The sequence below is a fragment of the Neovison vison genome, chromosome 2, assembly GCF_020171115.1.
Source record: "Neovison vison isolate M4711 chromosome 2, ASM_NN_V1, whole genome shotgun sequence".
Taxonomy (NCBI): Eukaryota; Metazoa; Chordata; class Mammalia; order Carnivora; family Mustelidae; genus Neogale; species Neogale vison.
This window is the reverse complement of record NC_058092.1, coordinates 197,475,462-197,494,181: the sequence shown is the minus strand read 5'-3', so window position 1 is coordinate 197,494,181 and position 18,720 is coordinate 197,475,462. Positions and strand designations below refer to the sequence as shown.

Below are 18,720 nucleotides of genomic sequence, written 5' to 3'. Positions count from 1 at the left end.
TGGCTCTGCAGAACAGCCGGCAATTAAAACATAATCAAAGTTAAAATCACTCACTGGCATGTCAGAAATGGTTAGGCCAATGCAGGTTTACAAGGGTACACGTGAGGATAGCTGAGTAGCGGAAGGAGGCAGGTGGTGTGGGTGTTTGCCTGGGATTTAAAAGTCAAACACTCGATGCATTGGAATGCCATGAATTTCTTCACTCCCTCGTTTGGTAAACATTGATATGGCATTTAGTCTGTGCCCCACACTTGTTAGGCACTGGGTGTGGAGACTGAACAAAGCGTCGTTCAGTTCCTTGACCTTGATCGCCTTGAACAGTGTCTCTGTATTGGAGCCTGGCTGCTGTTTCTTTTGTCGACTACTGAAAACAGATGTAAAACGGATATAATCTGAGAATATATTATAAGTTGTTTTCTTAATGTTAAATGTGTGCTGTAGGTGGTGTTCAGTAAGTCTTCAATTATCATATTAAAATGTTTTGCTTTTGGTTTCTGTTGTCATGCATTAATTCCCACTGAAATTTAAAAATCCCATAGGTGCATATCACATGGGATAATTCACCTTGCAGGTAAAGCTCCAGTTATTTCAAGTTCCAGAAAGTGGAAGTTTTTCTACATGGGTGAAATCAGGATAAAGGCTGACATTCGGGAAACAGAAACGGAAGGTGTAAGAAGAAATTATTTTTGTAAGGGTGGTCAAAAATCCGGCCGTTGGTTTATTTATGATGCAGTGTACATTTCTGGAGGGGGTTTTATTCAATTCACTTGAGCTGTGAATTTGCCAGAGTTCAAACTGAAGCTCCAGCTGGATGCAGAACCAAGGTAGGTCACCTACAGCCTGCAGGCTGCCAACCTGTGCCCTTTCTTGGGCCTCCAGGCGCCGGCCAGCCGGTAATGAGGGCGGGGGCCAGCGGGCCATTGGCAAGGGGTCTGCAGTAGAGCCTTCAGGTCACGCTCCCAGGGAAGGCCTGCCTTGGGCTCCCGACACCCTCCATGTGTGGCCCCACCCTCTGGCTGTGAGGAAGACCGTCAGGATGGAGAGGGAGTGCATTTCTTATTTTCGGTCCTCAGATTCTTTATGTTTTCTGAGGGAGCTGGCGGGGCCTGCGGGGGGTGCTGGAGGGTTCAGGTTGTGTAGAGAAGGCAGAGTCTGGGAGAGGCCCTGCTGGGTGCCTGGGACAAAGGGCCAGAGCTGAGGGAGGGCATTTTCTGGTTGGGAGTTCCAGCTAATGCCACACTGTGTTGGAACATTGTGTTGGCTTCTCAGGACTTCTTGTCTCTGTGCTGGCATCTTGAGCTTTCTGAGCGGCTCAAAGGGGAAGAGGAAGATGCTTCGAGTATGGCTTGGATGGTGTAGGAAAGTCAGGATCACCTCCTGCTCCTTGGCGGTCTCTGGGTGCCCTAGGAGTTCTTCGGAGGCAGCCCTGTGGAACCTGGGTTTGCTATTGCCTGCTGCTTTAGTGTAGGCAATATCTCCTGCTGTTTAACTCCAGCTTCTAGAACCTTCTCAGGCCACTGGGCAGACATTCAAGCTACCCAGCAGCTTCTCCTTGCCTTGGTCCTGGACTCCTGCACCGGTGGGGCTTTACCTTTCCTGGTTGAGCTCTTTCCTCTCCCCTTCCTTTAGGCATGTTGGCCCAGCTCTGCACCCAGAGGTGACTGTGCCTCTCAGAGAGGCTCCCATTTTTCTGTCAGAAGCTGTGTGGGCCACAAGTGTGGTGTCGGGGAGTCCAGAGCCCTGATGGCCAGGCCAGGTTGACCTCCTCTGGCTGAGGAAAGACTCCAAGCACAGAGACAAACCATCCTGTCTGACTCAGGGGGGCTGGAGATAGTCTTCTGGAAGGAAGGTTTAGATGAACTTCTGTGCTTCTATCGCACTTATCGGATGGACTAAAGCCCTCCTAGGCTCCCTCCAGTGCCGACACAGTTTCCCTATTGCATAGATCCAGAGTGTCTGAGAGGCTGATGGACATGTCCATGTTCCAGGGTGGAGACTGCTTGGAGGGGCTGCCACTGGGCAAGATGATTGGCTTTGCTTGGACTCCTTGGAGTGGTCCTAGGATGGGGCTGGAACTACAGTGGAGGGCTCACCTACCCAGGTGGGAGGGCCTAACAGGCTCTCCCCCAGTGACAGGCTATGTGAGGCATTAACACCCCAGCTGAAAAACGGTGGAAACAGAGGTGGGGCTTCATCAGCACTCCAGTAGACAGCTCCACTCTCACATTCCCTTAAGATAGCAAAGCTAATAACTGTGGGATTTAAGGAGCGACTCTCGGGCCATGAAATTGACATTTGTGCTCCCTGTTACACCTCTCAATGACTATGGGTGACAGAGCAGATTTTATAGATTAGGAAACTGAGGTTTGATGTAGTCAGGAGACTGGCCAAGGTGGCCCAGCTAGGATGAAGTAGAAAGTAGAGCTGGGGTTTGAACCCAGGAAGTAGGAACGCAGAGCCCATATTCTCTGGGAAAGACAGGCTGTCTCAGATGGACTCCCCAGGGGGCTCCACCAGGGAAAGCAAACCACCAGGTACCCCTTTCTACCCTATTTTATGTTGCCACCTCATAAACAACACTGGTCAGGGAAGTTTCTAAATAAAGTCAACCTCGGGGCGCCTGGGTGGCTCAGTGGGTTAAGCCTCTGTCTTCGGCTCAGGTCATGGTCCCAGGGTCCTGGGATCGAGCCCCACATGGGGCTTTCTGCTCAGCGGGGAGCCTGCTTCTCCCTCTCTCTCTGCCTGTCTCTCTGCCTACCTGTGATCTCTCTCTATTAAAAAAAAAAAAAAAGTCAACCTCTTCATGGGATAGGCTACGGCTCATGGACTTGCACCGCAAACCCTTGTTTCTCTCTGGGCCCCTTTGGTGGTGCTGGTGTAAGCAGATGGATGTTCTGTCTTGCTGCTGTGGTGTTTGCAAGACTTCAGGCCTTGTAGAGGACCCCACAAGGGCCCAAGGCTTTGTCCCACTCCTGACATCCTGGGTTCGTTTGTAGGAGCAGATTTCAGCAGATCTGCCCTAAACACTGCTGGTCTGAGGTATTCTGGGTGGTCTCTGTGTGGATGAGTAGATGGAACACGACCCCTCTACCTCTGAGATCCAGGCATCGTTGATATCCCAACACCCATGGGCAGCCATGTCACAGATGTGCAGCAAGTGACAGAATGGCAGAGTGAGAAGGGACCAAACAACAGAGGAGGAGGTAGAGGGAGGCAGACCCATGGATTCCTCCGTGGCAAGGGCATCCCTGGCTTTTATGGCTGGAGGTTTGGGTCCTACAGCCCAGAGGCCATCTTGGCCCGGCTCTTCCTAAGCATTCAGGTCCTGTTACAATTGATGCCCTGCCTGAGATGGGATGGGTACTCTGTGCTTTTTGGGTGCATCCCATTCAGTAAAGAAAAGACTCAGCCTCTGCCCTCCCGGGACTCATGTCCACTGGTGAGACTGACGCATTAGCAGATATTTACTACTCTGAATACAGATCTCTTCCTGCCACTCAAGTTCTGAGTTCAGCGGGCTAATTACTCATACTCGAGTCTTCTTTGAGTCCCACATGATTGAGAAACATATAGAAGAATCAGACAAGGATAAAAATAACATGTTTTATTGTTGAATAAAGGACCTGTTTTAGAGCTGAGGTCAAAATGGACTTTCTGCGATTTTCCCCCAAATATGTTAATTGACCCTACACATAGGTTCAGTCTGTCTGGAGTTCAGCCTCCAGGCAGGTGACTGCTGGAGCAGCTGGCCTGGGCCTCGGTCCTCACCCTTCTACTTACCCTTGTTGTTCACTAGATGTAAGGGAGCCAACGGGCATCAAGCTCTTGCCCCCTTACCCAGCAGGTTAAACCTTCCCCTTCCTAAGAGGAGGTACTAGAAGAGGTGAAAGGAAAAATAGCAGCTTTTCCCCTAATACATTTAGGGATGAAATTTCTTCTTTAGATTCTTGGACAAAAAACAGTGAAAGGAAGTAAGCTGTTTTTCACCATGATTTATTAACATTGACTGGAAGAACTCAGAAAGGGATTTTGAAGGGTGAGAAGTTGTCCAGGTGGTCCAGGAGGGGTGGGGAAGGGAACTTCAAGTGGAAGGAACTGCATATGCCAAGCCAGAGTTGCAGATTTTCATGGGGTCTGGCATAGGGTCCAGAAGATCAAAGTCGAGGGCAGGGGTTGGGGGAGAGTACAGGGAAATGACCTTGGATAGCTTATGAGTGGGGAGTGACAAGGTCAGATTGCCATTTTGAATTCTCTTTCTAGTTGAGTAGAGGAAGCAAGGACAGGAAGAAGTGAGATTAAAGAAAAGTGATTAGCTTAGGGATAATTGAGTAGTCTTGGCAAAAGATGATGAGGCTCTAAGGGAAGGAAGTCGTGGTAGAGATGGAGTGTGGGGATAGATTTCAGTGCCACTTAGAAAGCAAAAAATAATGGGACTTGTTAATTGCTTGGTTTGTCACCTCGAGGATAACATTGGCTTTGAGTATAATTTGGAGTTACAAATCCAGCCTGTCGTGCGGTGAGCCCCTACTGTATCTCCTAGATACGAGATACGAGCAATCAGACCATCTTCTGAGAGTTACCACTTCAGCCAACATAAAATAGGTCTGTGCAGACACGTGTGAGAGAAAGCGATGGCTTTGGTGTTAGGACAAAATGGGACATTCAGAAGGACTGAGAAGTGGAGCTTGGTCCTCCCAGAGGCAAAGGCAAAGCAGAGTTGTAGGGGTCAGTGTCCACGTCCATCTAAACACAGTGCATGCGGGGGAGGGGGACCCCTGGGCTTGCAGGACCGTGGCTTCGCTGGTGGTGCCATCCCCACTGTGGCCACAGCACCTGAAGCCAGTGGGCTTCCAGGCTCATCTGCAAGCCCATCAGCTCTTCTGAGAACTGTGCATTGGGCTAACTCCACTTGTTCCCATGACTTACCTGCGGCTTCTGAGCAGCCCAGGGGATCTGCTTCCCAGAAAGGAGGCAGCTAGTCTCCTCGAGGCAAGACTACAGTCCCAGGCTCAGTTTTAGCTGCTGGTATGCTGGGCCAGCTTGTTACCTGCTCAGGGGAGTTGACTGTGTGTATCTGCCCCCACCTCTGTCATGTTCAATGACATCACTTTGATAACTTAGAAGTGGTTATGGTGGAAGAATTTATAGCCTGGCAAAGCCTACGACAAGGGGCTTCCCCCTCCCCCCCCATCCCCCACCACCTGAGAGCTCATTGTTCTACACTAACGAGCCCATCACTGCTTGTAGCTGTCACTGCCATTTTTTTTATTGGGCTTCTGGTAAGTACACCCATTTCAGGAAACATCCATTGGTGTTCCCTCAAACTTGTTTGAGTTTCTGAATGAATAAGGCCAAGCACAGGCCTTGGACTGTCCCCAGAGGAAAGGAGGCATCTAGGTCACCAGCCCACAAGGCTAAGATGACCCTCTGGGTCTTCCAGTGAAAGGGCCCCCTCTCTGTAGGGGCCAGGCCCTGGTGTAAACACTTGGCATGAACTAACACATCAGTCCTCACAGCAAGCCTGGAAGGCAGGTATTATTACCATAGCCATTTCTGGACGAAAAACCTGCCTGACACTGCACAGCTCACAGATGGCTGAGTCAGGATTCTGGCCCCACGGCCTGATGCCCTCCATCACTAGGTCCCCGAGGCTCAGCATTCCTTACTTTACGTTGCCTCAAGTAACTGATTGTTATTAACCATCTTCCAGAGGCCAGGTCTTGGTCCTTGACAGCCTTTGTTCCCTTTCCAGGAAAGACAGTAAATCTTTGCAAACACTGTTGTGGTTCGAAGCTTGGGTGGCGGGTTTGATGATATTTCTGGCTGCCTTGAACCCCCCGTTCTGTCCCAGAAAGTGGTACTGAAAGGGCACCTTTAGAATTCATTCTGATTGCATAAGTTCTTTTAATAATACATCTGTAATTTGAGACATATATTCTCGAAGCAAAATATAGTAAGCCATGCTTTAGGGCACACACTGTGCTGCTGTACTAATTAATTTGTCAAGTTGTGGCTAATTATAAAATGCAATGTTGCTTATTTTGATTTGTAATGTAGCCCACATTGTTCGAACCACTAAATGGGAAGTGGCAGGGTGTGGGAGAATGGAACATTCCCTCCAGGCTACAGAAGGCCAGGGCCTGCCCTCTGGGTTACCTATGTCAGGAGTGTGTATTACAGCTCATGTTCCCCCTGCCCTGTAAGGGCAGCAATCCTCCTGGGTTCCATGCTTCCCCGGGCTGTTCCTGTCCCATGAGTGGGCAGTACAGGCCCCACCCCCCACATCGTTCATCAGCTGCTGGATGCTTCTACCTGGCTCATGGGATGGGTCCCATGAGCCCTTGGTTTCCAAACCCACTGGGAACTGGAAAGCTGAATCAGCTTATGTCCCGTGTGTGGCTGCTGGCCACGGGGGAGTGTACTGGCTTTCCACTGCACTGGCTGTGTACCTCTGGCTGGGCCTTCTTGGGGCTGGAGGTGACAGGCCCGAGGTGAATAGGGATGTGCTCAGAGTGCCAGAGACCAGCTTTCAAGACTTCCAGGGGGTGGCATTTTGGGGAAGATTCACTAGAGTGCAGGTGTGGGTCTTTGGATTGAATTCTTAGAAACCTGATTTTGTTAGAGCAACGCCCAGCAAGGAGACCTCCAGCCAAGGAAACCCATGTGTGACTCCAGGCTAGAATTCCTGGGACTCCAAACACCTGTATGTCCTGCCCTTATGGAGAGCCACTCACAGTGGGAGTGTTGTCTGTCCGAACCACCACCTAGGACCTGTCTGCCCCAGAGTCCGGGGCTCATATCTGGGGCCCTGGGTACCCTTTCTCTGATAGTACCTGTGTGGGTGCTGCCAACTTCTGCCTCTTGGAGCTTTCCTCCCCATATTCCATTTGGTCCCATCCCCTTCTGCATTTTTTTCCCTAAACTAATTGTAATACATTTGGTAAGGTGTCTCCACAGTCCTGCCTTTAGAGGTCCCAGCCAGCCACCTGGGGTAGACTGCAGGAGGCTCTCCAAAGCTTTGGCCTGAGGCTCCAAGTTTCTGATGATGTCAGTTTTCTGATATTTCCCTATGTATGGCCACTCCCATCTTAGTCTATCAAAGCACCTGCTGTTTTCCTGGGGAGCGTGTAGGTCAGCTTATAAATATCTATTTATTAATATTTATGTGTTTATGCTATATATAATGTTATAAACCTTTAGTTTTTGATGTTCATTGTTTATCTGCCTCCTGGACCATGTCTGTTTGTTCATCTGGCGTATCTGGTGCCTAGCTCAAGGCCTGGCAGCTAATGGGTCCTCACTAAAATTAGTGTTGGGTGCACAAAAAGTTCAGCCCTGAGAGAGGGACCCCAGGAACACCTCCTAAACCCACTCTACACTGCCAGCTCTTGACACTGGACCCTGTTCACTGGGCTTGCCAGCCTGGGGCCTCCTCTGCTGGGACTTATAGGCACTTGGCTGGCACTGTATCCTGCCCAGCGCCCTCCCATCCTCAGTGCTTTCATAGTCAAGAGGACACTTGATGAAATTAAAAGCCTGCACATTTAAAACAGACACGCGGGAACCCCTTTTTTGGCAACATGCAATTAATCAACCTTTGGAACTCACTCCTGCAGGATATCATTGAGGCAAATAATTCAGCATGACTAAGGAGGGGATTAGAAACCTCTATGAATAAGAATAGCATCTATTAGCAGAGAGCTTCCCTGTCCAGAGAAATCCATCCCAGGGCTGTTAGGTAAAATCTCATCATCAGCTCTGATGGAGGGATAACAGACCTACTAGAATAGAGTAGATAAAATAAAAGGGGCTGGTAAAGAGTGGCTATGGTCACTGTTCTTTGGTTGGCCAGGGAGAGAGGCCCTTGTCCAATGTGGTGCAACCCCCAAAAGGCTCCTAAATAACCATGATTCCCAAAGGCTAGAACCTAGACTCATGTAGCCCTATGATTCCATGCATTTGTCCACCCATCCATCTCTTCAGCCATCCAGCCACCCATCTGCTTACCTGCCTGATTGTCTACCCATTCACCTGTCTGCCCATCAGTCCATCTATCCATCCATCCATCCATCCATCCACGCATCCGTCCACCCATCATCCCATCTTCCCACTCACCTGTCTCTCTGTCCTTCCATGCAGGCACAGTTGGGGATATAAATGTGAAAAGATAGACAAAGCCCTTGTTTTCAGAAACTCACAGTCCAGTAAAGGAGACCAAAGAGAAAACAGGTAGTTGTAATCACAGGGAACCTTCCAGATGCTGTGGGAGCCCAGCGGAGGGCGCCTTATCAGAAAGTAAAGATTCAGCTGGTTCCTGGGAGGCAGTGTGGTATTGTGAAAAGAATGTTTGCTTTGGACTGAGTCAGAATTGGATTTGAGTGAGTGATTTTGCATTCGTGATTGGAGGGACTGTGGGCAAGTTATGGAAGCTTTCAGAGCCTTCATTTCCCTCACCTCTGAAATGGAGACAACGCTATCCAGCAGGGCTCTGTGAGGGTTCCATGAAGGGATGTCTGTGAAAGGGACTCAGCAGAACACCTGCCATTAGTAGCTTGGGTGGGAGGAGCATTCTTCTCTCTCTCTGTCCAATGCTAAGCCTCCCTTTGGTTAATTTGTTTATACAATACAGATCCTGTTTAAAGATATTTAAATATCCCATATTTTACACATTCACACTCACACACACCCATAGAATTTAAAACTCTCAGTTCAGCTTCAAAGCCCTCACTTTTCCTGGGCAACTCGGAAGGACATCTGTTACCTCAATGCCATTAGCTGTGTTAGCACACATATAAGTACCTCGTTAAAAAAATCAAATATTAACACACATAGCAGGAGCCTTGGGCTTTCTGTTTGATTACTCTGAAGGGTACGTTTGCTTAATATAAGCTAACTTATAACTCCGAAGTTGTAAATTTGAATAAGCCTGTCTCCTAAAAACTCTTCCGGATGATTCCAAGCCTAGAATGGATTGTGCATGTTCTGTAGGGAGAGTTGGGGTAAGGTGGTAGTGGGTGGTACGTCTCTCAGAGGACATGTAGTCAGCACATCTTAATACTGGAGTGGAGAGGGTATGTGTTTGGCACATGTTGCTGTGATAGGAGGTGATTACCATTGTCACCTGGCGGGAGCCCCAGTGGGCTGTTGGTTCTCTGGGTATAATGGGAGAGAGTTGTCGCCTTCACTTTTCTGCTGGCCGGTCCAGTCTGGAGCCCCAGCCCCTCACTGAGCAGGCTTGGGTGACCCTTCAGCTTGGGGCTGTCCTCCAGTCCATGCTTCTGTAGGACAGGGCTGCTGTCTGCTTATCTGGGCTTCAGGAGCTTTCCATGCAGGCTTAGATTTTATTTTATTTTTTAAAGTAGTGCAGTTCCCATCTTGTCCACACCCAATTCCTAGCCTTTGACTCTCTGCTTTCTTCCCCAGCCCATGGGCAGGACAGAGGCTGAAGCATCATTCATATTAATGGCCTCCCATTGTCTGCTGTTCTAGTTTTCTCTGTCCCTCTGAGGAGCCTGCCAAGCAGGGCACCATGTGCTCATGGGCCCTTAATAAATGTTTGATGATGATAATTAGATCATGGGCAATTTGTTACCATAACATTTATTTTTCACATTTTTCTTGGAAATGTTATCTGTCTCCAGCTCTGCTTGACTCAGGATGGTGATTTCACTTTCTACAAAGAATGTGGCCCAAAGATGCAATTCATTATTGAAGAAAGAGCAAAGGTTATACAGCACCACAATCTGGGCTCACATTCTGGATTTTCTACTTTCTAGCTGGAGGAATTTGGGTGAAGCTTACATTTCTGGGCTTAAATTTCCAAGACTGGTAAAGATACTAGTATCCGAAAATGAGTCTCATCATCTCTAAAACATTTCAGGGCGGGCAACAGATATTCATTTTGTTGGCAGGAAGATTGGGGCCTCTTCAGAAGTCTGGCTCACAGTAGATCACACAGTAGATCAGGGCACATGGGACTTCGGGACTTCTAGATCTTTGGCTAGGACCCTGGATCTATAACCTTGCTGAGTATATAAAACTCCCCCCCACTGCTGCCTTCCTTGTTCTCCCCTTCTACAAATATTTAATGAGCACCTACTATATGCCAGCTGGTGAGATATGGTGGTGAGCCAGACTAAGCCCCCTTTATTGTGGCACTTACATTCTGGTGAAAGGAGACAGGCAACAACCAGATGGTCGTATAAATATGTAAGAGACATACAGTGAAGGAAAATAAAGGTGAGTAAGGGGAAAAGAAAGGGGTGAGGGTCCTATTTCAGAGAAGAGGGTCAGGAGGCCCCTCTGATGTGGGGCATTTGAGCAGAGGTTGAAAAGAAATGGCAGGTGCAGAGACTCAGAGCAAGGGTGTCTTTGTCATGTTCAAGAAACTGGAGACTGGTGGTGAGCTGCGGTCAGAGAAGTAGGTTGGCAGCAGGTCAGGTAGAACCATACAGGCTTGGTAAGGAGATTGGATTTTACTCCAGGAGGGAAGCTGTTAGAAGGTTTTGAGCAGGTGCAGGGGGAAGAACAGACTGTAGTCGGAGAGAGAGGGAGGCAGAACTCTTAGGATACTATTGAAACAATTTAGGCAGAGGTGTTAGGGACTTTGGGTCGGATGGGCAGAGGACTGAGGTGGGAATCCTGGAAAGTGGTCCAACTCTGGATGTGTTTTGAAGGCAGATTGATAGATTTGCCAGCCGTGTGGATGAGTCCTGGAGGGAGAGAGAAAGAGGAGCCAAAGATGAGGGTGTCGCCTCTGGGCTCTAGCAATAAGAAAATGGTGTGGTAGTACCTGGGGTGAGGAGGACTGCACAGGAGTAGGTTTGGGTTGGGGGGGGGGTGCGTGAAAACCAGGATTATTTTTGGGACATGCTAAATTTGAGATACAACTTAGACATCCATTTGGAGGCTTGGAGGAGGCAGGTGGATTTACTGTGTTGGGAATGAAGAAGAGGTCAGGCCTGCAGATTCAACTTAAGAAGTTAATACTACAGACATGAAAAGCCAGGATACTAGGTGAGGCTGACCTTGGGTGAGGGAGTGAAGGTCGAGAAGAGAAGAGGTCTGGGGACTGGTAGCGGAAGGACTATTTTAAGAACTGAAGGCAGGAACCTAAAGTAGCTGGCTTTCCTGCCTCTCACCCCTGAGAATTCATGGGAACATTTTGACCTTTGAATATCTCAATTTGGAAGTCTCCTAATAGAAAGCCTGGGACATTTTCTAAAAAGTATGGATATTTCAATCATGATGATACAAATATTACAAGGCTGTCATTAGAGATGGATAACACCCCCTTTCCGTTGGCCCCTGAAATCCTTCTACCAGTTGGCCTTTCAGAGACAATGGATGCTCCCAGGGCCCAGGGTGTTAGCTGAAGGTGGTCCTAAGGGGAGCCCTGGCTGTTCTGATCACCGTGCTAAGTAAACCTCACACGCTCCCCTTCTCTGGATTCAGGCTCACATCTTCCATGTGACTATGCACACAAATCGCTAAAGATACCAATATCGAAAGACAATTCTAACCACTCTAGGCCATTATGGGGCAGACAACAGATGCCTGCTTTGGTCATGAGGCCTGGTCTGGGGGACTGGCTCGCTTGAAGTCAGACAGTCACTTAGGATGCTCCAGAGACCTGGGCACCTCTTAGCTTTTGGATCAGGGTCCCAGTTCTGTAACCTTGCTAGTGTATAAAATTGTACTACTTTCCCAGAATGAAGGGGGTTGAATTACCCCCAGGCCCAGCAGATAAGGACAGGAGCTTTTTCTGTCCACAGAGATATAGTGGTGGTTCCGTTTGAGGGGGCAAAGAGTGAACAGATAGGAACAGAGGAGCCCACTAAGCCAGCCCTTTGTTAATCACTCCGCCCAGGAAGCACTGCCTGGTGTTTGGGGGGCAGTTTGGGAGCCAAATACACCTGGGAGCTGAATGCTCGCCCAGCCTCTCCTAAGCAGTGTGATTCGAGACAAGTCCCTCCATCTCTTTGAAGTCTGAGTGTTCTCATTCATGTGACAGGGCTGGGAACTCCTAGCTCAGAGAGTGGTAGTGAGGACCCCATCAGAGAAGGGCGCCAACAGAGCGCCTGGTACCAACTCGTGCTCGCCCCGTGTTCCTCCTCTTTCCCCACCTGTGTGCAGCCCACAAGAAATTCACGATGGTGAGAACCATAAGTTCATGCTGAACTGTTTCTGTAATGTGACGATGTAATGTGTACATTACATCTGTAATGTGATGGTGACGCAAGGGTGGATTTTAGGTCCATAAATCAGTTAGGAAGCACAAAGTGGTTGCTGATGGGGGGGCAGAACAAAGGCTGTGTACGATAGAGAAGCCGTCAGCGGCTGGCTTCACCTGAAGTCTTGGCCTCACGGGGACATTGGGAGGAGCTGCTCCAGACTGTGTAAGTTGATAGGTAGGATTGACGTGAGTGGATGGACACAGCACCCTGAAATTGAAGCCATATTGGTCCCGCCATTAAAACCAGATACACCTTCTTAGTGGCACTAGTCATAATAGCCCCAAGGTGGAAACAACCCAGATGTCCATCAGTGGCTGAACAGATAGAGTGTGGTAGATCCAGACAATGGGATATTAGTCAGCCATAAAAAAGAGTGAGTGCTGATTGGGGTACAACTTGGGTGAAACCTGAAAAAATTTCAGATGCTCCGTGGAAGAAGCTGGACATCAAAAGGCAAGTACTATGGTGGTTGTTGGTGCTGGGGGAGGGGGAAATAGAGGGTGACAGCTCATGCATCCTGGGTTTCCTTTTGGGAGGATACAAATGTTCTGGAACTAGATACAGGGGATGGTTGCACAATACTATGAATGTACTAAGTGCTATGAACTTGTACACTTCAGAATGGCTATATTCTTTATGGATATTTCATTATGTATATTTTACTGCGGTCAAAAAAATAACTTACCCTGGGTGTCCTCTGTGTGGGGCTCTCTTCTCTGCCTCTCACGGCCCCTCCGTGGGCCAGACACAGGGCAGCACACAATGGACTTGCCATTTCCTCAACTTCATGGCATGTCTACAAGGGCAGAGGCCTTGGTCCCAGTTTACAGGCCAGGAAGCCGAGACTGAGCTAGTGACATTCCTTTCCTCAGGTCACAGAGCCAGTACACGCTGAGCTGACATTTAAACCCAGCCCATGTCCGCCTCTGTTTTACGGCTGAACTTGCTGCCAGATACATCAGTCTTTGCTGTTTATTGAGCATCTACTGTATGCTGGGTTCTGTGCTAAGTCTGTGTGGGCTCTCGCCTCGGGCTTGCTTCTGGCTCCCTATGCCTAGCGCAGTGTCTGACCTCTGGCAGAGGGCAGGAACCCCTACACTTTTTTTTTTTAATCATTGAGGTTGTTAACTTAGCAGTTGATTGTGAATTGGATTGTGGGAATGGCTTTCTCTTTGACAACCATTAACATGAGTAGTTTTCACAACGTGAACTTAACTCCTACCTTCTCCGAGGCGAAGCTTCTTGAAACTGTCATCCTCCTTTTCCCTGATCCTTGGCAGTCACAGCCCATCAAGCCGTTGAAAATCATTTCTATGTTCAGAGATGGACAATTTAGTATTGTAAATTTTAAAATTAACAAACTGTTGAAGGATCAGGGCACTTCAAGTTGTGGCAGAAAGCGAACAAATTTCAGCTCTCATAAGAGCAATGTGTGCGTGTGTTTTGGATATTACCTATGGAACATAAGCGTATGTCTATAACCCGCCATTTATATGCAAATAACTGGCACTGTGGTGCATATGTCCCCCACAAACAGCGTGAAATGTCTATAAATTATGCAATAATATAGATGTTGCACATATGTTATTTTGAGCTAATTGTCATCAAAACTCTGGGCTGAGATGGGCTTGTGATAGGTGTGCTGGCACCAGTCGGCTGGGGAGGAGTGCTGTGGAGGGTCCCACTGTAGCAGAGAGCTGGGTGTTAGCGGACCCTGGGAGATGACATGGCTGGCGGCTCCAGGGTGCAGAGGGACCAGGTCCTGAGGCAGAAGGCTCAGAGACACGTTCCCCAGGCTAGGGGGTTTGGCTTTCAGTCTTGCAGACTTGACATTCAGTTTTCTTAGAGCCCTGGAAGGTGGGGTGGATGGGCCAAGGTACTATTGGAGGTTAGCTCAAGTCCTGGGTCATTCCCAGAGAGGAGCCGAACATGTGCTAGGCTCAGCCTGGCTGAGTAGCATGGGCTCCTTTTGCTGACATGGTACAGAACATAGACATCAGGGTCTGCTCTGGGTTTGTAATGCAGTTCTGCCACTTCCTGGTTGTGTATGCAAGACTTGAGGGAAATACTCACCCTCTCCAAGGGTCAATTTTGTGTAAAATGAAGATAGACCCTCTCCTAGGGTTGTGGTGGGAGCCAAAGTGATACCATTTGGAAAGAACTTGGTGTGTCTAGTGATGCCCAGTGGGTGTGGCCCATGACTGTGGCCATGACCATGGGAAGGCTACCAGGAGGACAGATTCTAATGAGGCTGCTTGGTCTCCTCACTGGAGCTGGGTGATGTCAAGGGCACCATTGCTGAGTGGCAGAACAGGAGGCAACCATCTCCCTATAGGGCTGGCCTTGCCATCAGCTGGACACAGGAGAACTGCCCGGATCCCTGTTTTTGAGGACCTTCTATGTGCCACGCACTAAGTACACTGTATACATTTTATTTTCCACTCCCCCTTCAAATCAGAGAGGTGGTCCCATTGCTGGCCAAGAGCTGAGGAGCTACAGCTCAGGGATTAGAAACTGCATCCCCAGGTCACAAAGCTGGTCAAGGCAGCTGCTATTTGAGTCCAGCCCTGAGTCAAGGACACACTGCTCTGTGGCTGTCTCCTTCCATTAGGGCAGCCTCTCCCTAGGCCACTTGGGGACACATTTTTGCACGTGGAGCCCCTCTCATCCCATGCTCTGTGTTTAAAACATGGGTGCTCTTTCAGGTTTCTGCTCACAGGGACTGACGTTGCTAAGCCCCCAGGCTTGGCTTCTGCATTTCACCTGGTGTCAAGAGCCCTGAGCCTCTGAAGACATGTTTGGGTGTTTCCCTAGTTTACAGCTTGGCAGATGGAGGGGGGTGGCTCCCTGTGCTGGGGAGCCAGCAGCCTCCCACATCCCTGGACGGGCAATGAGTGAGGAGGTTGGGCTAGGTGTTCAAACCGGAGACCTCTGGGAGCAGAGAGGAGAGGCGTTCCAGCCCTGCTGGGTCACTGCGAGGCTGTTGGGCTGGGAAGCAGCGTGGTGGCCAGAAGGACATCTGACTGCAGCCAGCCAGAGAAACGAGTCTCCGAATGGGGGCGGTGGGAGGATGGCGTTTCCTGGCAGGAGCCCCGCACCTGGCTCAGAACTACTCACCTTGAGGAAGCCCAGCTCCCACTATGTTGTGCTGAGGGTTCTCACGCCTTCTTATAGAACACTGTGTACCATTTCGAGCATCACACCAGCAAATTTAGCCAAGCATATTTTGGGCCAATTGAAGTTGTAGGCATGCTGCCTGGGGAAAAAATAGATCTTTTCTTACTTGATGTGTGACAGATGAGAGCAGCGGAGAGGCCCATGCACTCTGTTCTGCCCACACAGGGATGCTGCCCAGGGGCCCTGCACTAGCTACCTTGTTATCCCTGCCTCTCACCATCACTTCGGAGATGTTTAAATGGGTTGTTTTCACCAGACAGCTGGGCGATAGTGGGAGAGGGCTGGCACAGGCAGAGCAAGAAAATGACTCCACAGGATGTCTTCAGGTAGTGCTGTCTCTGCTCACCCATCTGAGAACTTGGGGGTGGGAGGTGGGGGAGACTCATCCCAGACTGACCATGCCAGCTGTTGCTCCCCCGATCCGTGGCTGTGCGTGGTCAAAGTGTGGACACCCACCTCCTCACCAGCCTCTGATGGAGGGTGGGGGCCCTTGACAGGGAAACCGGACAGCTCTCAGACCATCTGCAAACCCTGGGGACATAACGGGCTGGCCTTGGTTCACAGAGGCTGTAGAGGATGGAACGAAGAGGAAGGCTTTAATTTGGCACAATCAATGAGTACTCCGTCACTGTGTGCTAGGCGTTCAGATGTGCTTGTGATTATTTTGTATGTGTGTGTATAGCTGTTTACATTTTTTCCCCCTGTTATCTAAATGAGAGCGGTGAGGCCCTTCAAACATATGGCATAGGGGTAGGAAGGGGAGCTAATTTGAGTCATGGGCAGGGGGTACTTGTAATTGACTTTGGTAGGAGACCGATGGGGCAGAAGACAGAGGCTGGGATGAGGCCTAGGTGTTTGCCTGTGTGGCTGTGTTGATTGTATGGGATTCGTGGAGAATGCGAAGGGAGGAAGAAAGTGTTGGCCATGGGGACTGGGTGAGTCCAGCCTTAGGCCTTTTGAGCATGTGGTGTTTGCATAGGCTACACAAGTAGGTAGTTTTAGTAAGTGGGTGGTAGTAAAGAAATGGTGTTCAAAAGAGGGGTTTGTACTGGACTGGAGGTCTGGGTGTTAGGAACAGTGGGTGTGGAATAGGTTGCCTAGAGAGAGAATCTGGAAGGAAAATGACCTAGGGAGAGAGCCTGGGCAGATGGGCTGGGCAGGGCAGTGAGAAGAAGGTCGCTGTGCCAAATGGGATCATAGTAGCCTTGAGCTTGTGGAGTTGTGAGTGTTCATTGAGGGGGTGCCACTAGTGCTGACAGCAGAGCAGAGGACACGGGGAGTTTGCAGGCCAGCCTCGCTGCTGTTGTGCATCGTGGGGGAAACTATTGTTCTGACTTGATTAGTTTCTCCAGCCTTTTTGGAGCACCCATTTCACCTTTGGAACAAGTGAGACATTCGTGGGAGGGGAGCTGGGGCTCTTGTCCATATCCCTCAGCTGGGCAGGGGAGACCAGGAGGACGGAGGGGCAGGTGGCAGTGCAAGGTGCTGGGGAACCTCTGAGTCCCCAGGATTGGACAGGAGGCCAGGAGAGCTGGAGCTGAGTTGTCCAGGAGGTGGTGGTTAAAATCTCCTGTGGGCCTCTCCAACATGTGGTCATGGCTTGGACCGGGTCTCTGTTGGCCTTGAAAAAGGTGTTTGAAATACCACTCACTCCCCAGTAGACTCATAGTCTTGAACTAGCGCCTCAAAGAGAGCATGAGAAAGAAAGAACTTCAGATCTGTCATCATTTTTACGCCTTTAATCAACTTTGGGGTCATGGAATAATGACCGTTGAGGGTGGAAGCCAACATCAGTCAACTTGTGGGCCTCCCCGGGCCTTACTCTATAGTTTTGCCCTGTCCAACACGAGCCACCAGCCACGTGTGGCTTCTGAGTACATGAAATGTGCCTAGTACAACTTGAGCACCAAAATTTTTAATAATATTTAATTTTAATTAATTTAAGTGAAAAAATCTTTTTCAATATAGGCATTAGAAAATATTAAGTGTGTTTGGAACAACCTAATTGTATGACTCTACTTTTCCAGGACAAATATGATGAAATCTAAAATTAGATCTAGTTTTTCTGATGAAAATGTAATATTTAAGATTGATATGTGCTGTAAGTATAAAATACGCATCACTTTGGAAGATTCGGTACAGGGGCACCTGGGTGGTGTAGTCAGTTGAGTGTCTGACTCTTGGTTTTGGCTCATGTCGTGATCTCAGGCTCTGTGCTCAGTGAGGAGTCTGCTTGAGATTCTGTGTCTCTGCCTCTCTCCCGGCTTGAGCTCTCTCTCTCTTTCTCACTCTCTCTCTTTCAAATATATAAATAAATAAATAAGACCTTAAAAGATTCAGTATAAATGTAAACTATCTTATTAATAATTTTTATATTGATTGCATGTGGCGAGTTGGTATTTTGGATACATTGGGCTAAAGAAAATCTATTATTAAAATTAATCTCACCCATTGCTTATCTTTTTAAGGTGTTTAATAGAAAGCTAGAAAGTCACAGAGGCCTGACTCAGCCACTGGTCTGAGAATCCCATGGCTTCACCTGGAGCATTTGCTAAGGGGGGTGAATGAGACAGATTTGCAGGTCTGAAACAGATGTCAACTATAATGTAAATTATGGAGTTTGGGTGATCGCTGCAGATCAGTGTTGACTCCTCAGCTATAACAAATGGACCACTCTGGTGGGTGGTGGTGATAGTGGGGGAGGATTTAGCAGGGGGGTGGGCAGGGGATCTCTGTACCTTCCGTTTGGTTTTGCTGTGGACTTAAAACTTTTCTAGAGAATACAGTCTATAAAAAAAAGCTTAAAGCAGAAGAGTAAGACAAGCAAACAAACAAAAAAGCAGACATCTCAGAGTGCCATCAGTTTTCTTTTTTGGGGAGAAAGAAATTTGCTCAATCAATCCCTACGAACCGGGGAAGGCACCTGCTCATCAAAGCATCTCACTTGAGTGTCCCAAGGCCGCCCATCACGCAGCACAGGCTGAGCTGCAGACAGCAGCCACCTGCCCATCAAGGAGTCTCTTCTGAGAGTCTCACCAAGAAACCCAGAAGGGCCCAGAAAGGAAGAGAATACCTTTTCTTAATTTGGCTAGCCTCCATTTTGGAGATCAAGGCCTTAAATGAAACCCCACGATTACAAGCGGATTCTCCTCCCACTTTGATCAAGATGCTGCCTTTGCATTGGAGAGCTGCTTTCCACCACTTTGATCCTCCTCCCAGGCAGACTGGCCTGGGCTAGAGAATCAGAATGGATGGGAACAGCTTGAAAGTGGTCCTCAGGTGTTCTTGGGGGTTGCTAATACCAGTG

The 18,720-nt window shown here is 48.9% G+C and overlaps 1 protein-coding gene across 1 annotated transcript in view; it reads left to right on the top strand.

Moving 5' to 3' along the window:
• The window catches only part of GRID1 (glutamate ionotropic receptor delta type subunit 1), a 705,818-nt gene that overhangs the window by 307,308 nt on the left and 379,790 nt on the right, over positions 1 to 18,720 (top strand). The window lies entirely within an intron of this gene.